The sequence below is a fragment of the Ambystoma mexicanum genome, unplaced genomic scaffold (genome assembly GCF_040938575.1).
Source record: "Ambystoma mexicanum isolate Mex_15411 unplaced genomic scaffold, UKY_AmexF1_1 Mex_scaf66, whole genome shotgun sequence".
Taxonomy (NCBI): Eukaryota; Metazoa; Chordata; class Amphibia; order Caudata; family Ambystomatidae; genus Ambystoma; species Ambystoma mexicanum.
In genome coordinates, this window is record NW_027182484.1 from 192203 (window position 1) to 200885 (window position 8683).

Here is an 8683-nt window from a genome sequence, read left to right on the forward strand (position 1 = left end):
ATGCACTGTAAGAAACAATAGGATATATCATCATTTCATATAAAAAACAATGAACAATTGGGTTTAACTATGCTCTTAGCACAAAATCAACAAACTGCAGTAGAGAAGCAGTTACGTTTTGCAGAATTTGTGCATTTGACAAAAGTTTTTTTTCCATGTTCCAAGATCTACATGTGATACAAAATGTATGAATTCTTGTAATGGAAACCTCACTGTATTTTACCAAGGCAGATAAAGGACATCTTTTGTACCCCTTATACTTATAAGGAGGGTTTGGTGGATGAAAATGAATTGATTTGATGGTGATTGCATGGTGCTTCCACTTTATACATATTACTGAATAAATAAAGGTGAACATTTCAGGAATTGGGTTATAGCTCAGGGGTAGAGCATTTCACTGCAGATCAAGAGGTCCCTTGTTCAAATCTGGGTGCCCCCTTGTCCAACTGCTTTACCTGTAGAAATATTTTTTTAATTAAATAAATTGAAGTAAACATTTACAATATTAGCATTTTATGTAATGAGCAACACATTTCTACATTTGAAATACTCCTGATCATCACCTGAAACATAGGGTAAACACCATTAAGCTGTTTAGGATTTCTTCATATGATACAAGCTGTGTTTTACATTCACCCAAGTTCTACTGGTGATATTATCAGTTTGAAATAGTCCATTGGAAGCTTATATGAATGTTATAAAACTGTGGTGGAAACCAATAATATGCCCTTAATGAAATGTATTAATTTGTACAGATGACCCGAAGTGCACTGATGTCATTAGTTCTCCAAGTTCCATGCAGTCACCCACTCTATCACCTTTTTAAAAAAGGGCAGTTTTCAACATTGAAGGGTTTATGTCACTGGTAGAGCGTAGGAGTGTAGTTCAAGAAGTCCCTGTTTCATAACCATATACCCTCTTCAATAGATCCTGTTAAAATGTTTTTCAACCCAATGCACTGTAAGAACAATAGGATATATCATCATTTCATATACAAAACAATGAACAATTGGGTTTAACTATGCTCTTAGCAGAAAATCAACAAAGTGCAGTAGAGAAGCAGTTACATTTTGCAGAATTTTTGCATTTGACAAAAGATTTTTTTCCATTTCCAAGATCTACATGTGATACGAAATGTATGAATTCTTGCAATGGCAACCTCACTGTATTTTACCAAGGCAGATAAAGGACATCCTTCGCACCCCATATACTTATAAGGAGGGTTTGGTGGCTGAAAATGCTTTGCTTTGATGGTGATTGCATGTTGCTTGCACTTTGTACATATTGCTGAATTAATAAAGGTGAACTTTTCAGAACTGGGGGTATAGCTCAGTGGTAGAGCATTTGACTGCAGATCAAGAGGTCCCTAGTTCAAATCTGGGTGCCCCCGTGTTCAACTGTTTTACCTGTAGAAATATTATTTTAATTAAATATATTGAAGAAAACATTTACAATCTTAGCATTTTATGTAATGAGCAACACATTTCTACATTTGAAATACTCCTGATCATCTCCTGAAACATAGGGTAAACACCATGAAACTGTCGAGGATTTCTTCATATGATACAAGCTGTGTTTTACATTCACCCAAGTTCTACTGGTGATATTATCAGTTTGAAATAGTCCATTGGAAGCTCATATGAATGTTATAAAACTGTGGTGGAAACCAATAAAATGCCCTTAATGAAATGTATTAATTTGTACAGCTGACCAGAAGTGCACTGATGTCATTAGTTCTACAAGTTCCATACAGTCACCCACTCTATCACGTTTTTAAAAAAGGGCAGTTTTCAGCATTCAAGGGTTTAACGCAATGGTAGAGCGTAGGAGTGCAGTTCAAGAAGTCCCTGTTTCATAACCATATACCCTCGTCAATACATCCTGTTAAAATGTTTTTCAACCCAATGTACTGTAAGAAACAATAGGATATATTATCATTTCATATAAAAAACAATGAACAATTGGGTTTAACTATGCTCTTAGCACAAAATCAACAAACTGCAGTAGAGAAGCAGTTACGTTTTGCAGAATTTGTGCATTTGACAAAAGTTTTTTTTCCATGTTCCAAGATCTACATGTGATACAAAATGTATGAATTCTTGCAATGGAAACCTCTCTGTATTTTACCAAGGCAGATAAAGGACATCTTATGTACCCCTTATACTTATAAGGAGGGTTTGGTGGCTGAAAATGAATTGCTTTGATGGTGATTGCATGTTGCTTCCACTTTATACATATTACTGAATAAATAAAGGTGAACATTTCAGAAATGGGGTTATAGCTCAGGGGGAGAGCATTTCACTGCAGATCAAGAGGTCCCTAGTTCAAATCTGGGTGCCCCCTTGTCCAACTGCTTTACCTGTAGAAATATTTTTTAAATAAATTGAAGTAAACATTTACAATCTTAGCATTTTATGTAATGAGCAACACATTTCTACATTTGAAATACTCCTGATCATCACCTGAAACATAGGGTAAGCACCATTAAGCTGTTTAGGATTTCTTCATATGATACAAGCTGTGTTTTACATTCACCCAAGTTCTACTTGTGATATGATCAGTTTGAAATAGTCCATTGGAAGATCACATGAATGTTATAAAACTGTGGTGGAAACCAATAATATGCCCTTAATGAAATGTATTAATTTGTACAGCTGACCAGAAGTGCACTGATGTCATTAGTTCTACAAGTTCCATACAGTCACCCACTCTATCACCTTTTTAAAAAAGGGCAGTTTTCAGCATTCAAGGGTTTATGTCAGTGGTAGAGCGTAGGAGTGCATTTCAAGAAGTCCCTGTTTCATAACCATATACCCTCTTCAATAGATCCTGTTAAAATGTTTTTCAACCCAGTGCACTGTAAGAAACAATGAAACAATAGGATATATCATTTCATATACAAAACAATGAACAATTGGGTTTAACTATGCTCTTAGCACAAAATCAACAAACTGCAGTAGAGAAGCAGTTACATTGTGCAGAATTTGTGCATTTGACAAAATATTTTTTTCCATGTTCCAAGATCTATATGTGATACGAAATGTATGAATTCTTGCAATGGAAACCTCACTGTATTTTACCAAGGCAGATAAAGGACATCCTTCGCACCCCATATACTTATAAGGAGGGTTTGGTGGCTGAAAATGCTTTGCTTTGATGGTGATTGCATGTTGCTTGCACTTTGTACATATTACTGAATTAATAAAGGTGAATTTTTCAGAACTGGGGGTATAGCTCGGTGGTAGAGCATTTGACTGCAGATCAAGAGGTCCCTAGTTAAAATCTGGGTGCCCCCTTGTTCAACTGTTTTACCTGTAGAAAAAAAACATTTACAATCTTAGCATTTTATGTAATGAGCAACACATTTCTACATTTGAAATACTCCTGATCATCTCCTGAAACATAGGGTAAACACCATGAAACTGTTTAGGATTTCTTCAAATGATACAAGCTGTGTTTTACATTCACCCAAGTTCTACTGGTTATATTATCAGTTTGAAATAGTCCATTGGAAGCTCATATGAATGTTATAAAACTGTGGTGGAAACCAATAATATGCCCTTAATGAAATGTATTAATTTCAACAGCTGACCAGAAGTGCACTGATGTCATTAGTTCTACAAGTTCCATACAGCCACCCACTCTATCACCTTTTTAAAAAGGGCAGTTTTCAACATTCAAGGGTTTTTGTCAGTGGTAGAGCGTAGGAGTGCAGTTCAAGAAGTCCCTGTTTCATAACCATATACACTCGTCAATACATCCTGTTAAAATGTTTTTCAACCCAATGTACTGTAAGAAACAATAGGATATATCATCATTTCATACACAAAACAATGAACAATTGGGTTTAACTATACTCTTAGCACAAAATCAACAAACTGCAGTAGAGAAGCAGTTACGTTTTGCAGAATTTGTACATTTGACAGAAGATTTTTTTTCCATGTTCCAAGATCTACATGTGATACGAAATGTATGAATTCTTGCAATGGAAACCTCACTGTATTTTACCAAGGCAGATAAAGGACATCTTTTGTACCCCTTATACTTATAAGGAGGGTTTGGTGGCTGAAAATGCATTGCTTTGAGGGTGATTGCATGTTGCTTCCACTTTGTTCATATTCCTGAATTAATAAAGGTGAACTTTTCAGAACTGGGGGTATAGCTCAGTGGTACAGCATTTGACTGCAGATCAAGTTGTCTCTAGTTCAAATCTGGGTGCCCCATTGTCCAACTGTTTTACCTGTAGAAATATTTATCAATTAAATAAATTGAAGTAAACATTTACAATCTTAGCATTTCATGTAATGAGCAACACATTTCTACATTTGAAATACTCCTGATCATCTCCTGAAACATAGGGTAAACACCATGAAACTGTTTAGGATTTCCTCATATGATACAAGCTGTGTTTTACATTCACCCAAGTTCTACTGGTGATATTATCAGTTTGAAATAGTCCATTGGAAGCTCATATGAATGTTATAAAACTGTGGTGGAAACCAATAATATGCCCTTAATGAAATGTATTAATTTGTACAGCTGACCAGAAGTGCACTGATGTCATTAGTTCTACAAGTTCCATACAGTCACCCACTCTATCACCTTTTTAAAAAAGGGCAGTTTTCAGCATTCAAGGGTTTATGTCAGTGGTAGAGCGTAGGAGTGCTTTTCAAGAAGTCCCTGTTTCATAACCATATACCCTTTTCAAAAGATCCTGTTAAAATGTTTTTCAACCCAATGCACTGTAAGAAACAATAGGATATATCATCATTTCATATACAAAACAATGAACAATTGGGTTTAACTATGCTCTTAGCACAAAATCAACAAACTGCAGTAGAGAAGCAGTTACGTTTTGCAGAATTTTTGCATTTGACAAAAGATTTCTTTCCATGTTCCAAGATCTACATGTGATACGAAATGTATGAATTCTTGCAATGGAAACCTCACTGTATTTTACCAAGGCAGATAAAGGACATCTTTTGTACCCCTTATACTTATAAGGAGGGTTTGGTGGCTGAAAATGAATTGCTTTTATGGTGATTGCATGTTGCTTCCACTTTGTACATATTCCTGAATTAATAAAGGTGAAATTTTCAGAACTAGGGGTATAGCTCAGTGGTAGAGCATTTGACTGCAGATCAAGAGGTCCCTAGTTCAAATCTGGATGCCCCCTTGTTCTACTGTTTTACCTGTATTAAAAAAACATTTACAATCTTAGCATTTGATGTAATGAGCAACACATTTCTACATTTGAAATACTCCTGATCATCTCCTGAAACATAGGGTAAACACCATGAAACTGTTTAGGATTTCGTCATATGATACAAGCTGTGTTTTACATTCACCCAAGTTCTACTGGTGATATTATCAGTTTGAAATAGTCCATTGGAAGCTCATATGAATGGTATAAAACTGTGGTGGAAACCAATAATATGCCCTTAATGAAATGTATTAATTTGTACAAATGACCAGAGGTGCACTGATGTCATTAGTTCTACAAGTTCCATACAGTCACCCACTCTATCACCTTTTTAAAAAAGGGCAGTTTTCAGCATTCAAGGGTTTATGTCAGTGGTAGAGCGTAGGAGTGCTTTTCAAGAAGTCCCTGTTTCATAACCATATACCCTCTTCAATAGATCCTGTTAAAATGTTTTTCAACCCAATGCACTGTAAGAAACAATAGGATATATCATCATTTCATATACAAAACAATGAACAATTGGGTTTATTTTTTTATTTATTTGTTGTTTTCCGATACAAATATCTTTACAACATTTTCTTAAAATTGATGCATTGATTACAAAACTTAAGACAATACATTCAAGAAATACATTACAATGCATTATACCTAAAAATTACAGATTATTAAAACTCTAATACATTATCATAACTTTATTATTTAAAATGGACATAACATACCAGCACATATTAACAATCAAAGCACATAAGATATTGTTATATTAACTCTATACCACCAGGTCTTAAATCATATTAAATGCCTGAGTTGGAACAATCATTTACATCTTTACACTCATCTCCTTTTGTAATAATTAGACATCTATTATATGTCCTAATCATAATTTAGCTGGAAAATCACAAGACTTATACCCTACACCAGTTTCACATGTGTTTTTAGACAATAGACTCTTCTCGATCATAGACAACAACTGTGTTAGGTCAATAATCATTGACATACGATAGCCCCACATACATTGGGACCACAACATTTCACTTTGATATTCAGATGTTAAGCTTTGATATTTTAACAAACTATTTTGTCGTGTTTTTTCAAAATGTGAACACTGCAAGACAAGGTGCTTCAGCGTTTCTTTTTGCGGATTATCGCAAAATCTGCAACCCCTATTAACCATGGCAGAGCAATTTATCCAATTCTTAGTACGCTCTAATGTTGGAATTAGATTAAGTTTAAATCTCATATACATAGTGCGCATCTTATGGCTAGGACACAATTTCAGATATATTGGTAAACATGACTGTTTGTGCCGATATTTTGCATACTCCTTATATAAAAGATATTCTCCAATTTTATCTGAATTAATTGCCCAATCAAATTGCATGAGCTTAGACTTTACAATCTGAGGACGATTTATAAGGTCATCCCTTACCATTCCTATTTTTTCAAGCTCTCTGTCACACCTTTTACCTTCAATCGCCACTGACACAGGCTTACCCTTTTTTATCATGTACAGAAGATCTTCATATAGTGAATTTGGTAAGGGCTCCAGGATTTTAGCATAGGACGCAAGCTTTCTCCATAGGTGTTTGGTAGCCAAGGAAAATAGACCTAATTCATGAATAATGATAGAGTTCGGAAGGGACATAGGCAACTGTAGAACCTTCTTCCAAATTTGCCCATGTATTTTATTTAATGTTGGGCCAATTTCAACATAACACAAATCTAAACCATATAGAATAATAGCTTCAACTTTAAGCTTATAAAATTCTAATAATGGAATTATGGAGAACTTACAAATTCTTAGGTAGATTAATTTCATTTGTGCAATCAAGGGCATTGCTTTAATAGAAATTTCTCTATTCCATTTATCGCATGAGTCTGAGTTATTCAAATTATAGCCCAAATAAATCATACCTAAGGAACGTGGAATCAGATATCCATTTATTTTCCACTGATATCTTACCAATTTTCTTTTGTTTGAGAATACCAAGATATGAGATTTATTCGGGTTTAATTGTAAATTGCGCTTTTCACAGAAATCGACAAGACAGGCTAGTTTGTGTTGAAGCCCAAAGGGAGTAGAGTCAAACATTACCAAGTCATCAGCAAACGCTAACCAATCCAAGCAAAGGTCCCCTATTTTAAGCGCAAATGAATTACACGTCGACCATATTGAAGCTATTTCAGACAGATATAGGTTAAAGAGGGTTGCTGCAAGGTTACAACCCTGCTTCACCCCTATATATGTACAGATTGATGGAGTCAAGGATCCTTCTTTATCCAGCTTAATCCTATAGCATGTGTTAGTATGAAGCATGATGATCATTGCTATCAGGTGCAGCAGAATTTGCATATCCTGCATCCTTTGCCACAACAATTGTCTAATAACAGAGTCAAAGGCTCCTGATATATCTACTAACGCCATATATACTGGACCAGGATCCTTCACTCTAGAAATTTTCAATATGTGAGCTAACAATGTTGCATTTAGCTGTGTGCCCATACCTTTTCGAAAACCAGTCTGATACCTCGAAAGGATTTCCTGTTTCGAGATAAACTCATTTAGGTCCTTCAGAATTAATGCTGAGAAGATTTTTGCAAAGGTGTCAATATGGGCTATTGGTCTAAAATTGGCGGGATCATTCAAAGGACCTTTTTTATGTAATGGAATGACGATCGCAGATACCCAAGACTCGGGAATTTTCTTTATTTCAAATACACAATCCAGCCTCCTTAAAATAATTTTTGCCCATAAATTGGGGTCATCCTTGATAGCGCATGGAGGTATACCATCAGGCCCAGCAGCTTTGGAATAATTTAACTTTGCAATTATATCAATGATGTCACTCAATCCCCAGGGACAAGTAGAGGGGAGGTTACAAGCCAAACCGGGAGATGTTAAGCCACAGAATTTCACAGGCAATGCATATTTTGCTTCATAAAATTTGCACCAGTCTTCTCCACTTACTGCAGAACACAGTTCTGATTTGCCTTGCAGTAAGGGATCCTTCAATGTCGCCCAAATTTCCCTCGAATTCTTGCCACCAAGGTTCTGGATCATCCTTTGATTAGTTACGATGGAATTATGAATTTTAATGTATTTAACATCATTTCTATAGTTAGCAAGAATTTTCTTTTTCTTACTTGCATAACCTACTGAATTAACAGATTCTTTCAATAATTTGCGAAGTTCGCTATTCTTTTGTGTTTTCCTTAAAGCAATTTCAACATTAGATCTTTTTGTGTGCTCATATTTACTAGCTACTATGCATTTTTTTGCTAAAGTATTAAGATGGCCACATATCATTTTGTCATTTTTCCTTTCCCAAATCCGAAGATCCTCGTTAGATAATAATTCCACATTGGTCTTTATAAAATCTCTGTTAACTAAAAAATTTAGCTTCCTATATAAATTAGCGTTCCACCTAATAGAGAGAGCCTTACGATCAGTCTCCAATAGTACCAATGCTGGCATGGTTTCAT

At 35.2% G+C, this 8683-nt stretch overlaps 1 non-coding gene across 1 annotated transcript; it reads left to right on the forward strand.

Moving 5' to 3' along the window:
* The first annotated feature begins 1318 nt into the window (after positions 1-1318).
* On the forward strand, positions 1319-1390 carry TRNAC-GCA (transfer RNA cysteine (anticodon GCA)). Its single transcript has one exon. It is a non-coding gene; the product is annotated as a tRNA-Cys (tRNA).
* Positions 1391-8683: the final 7293 nt, after the last annotated feature.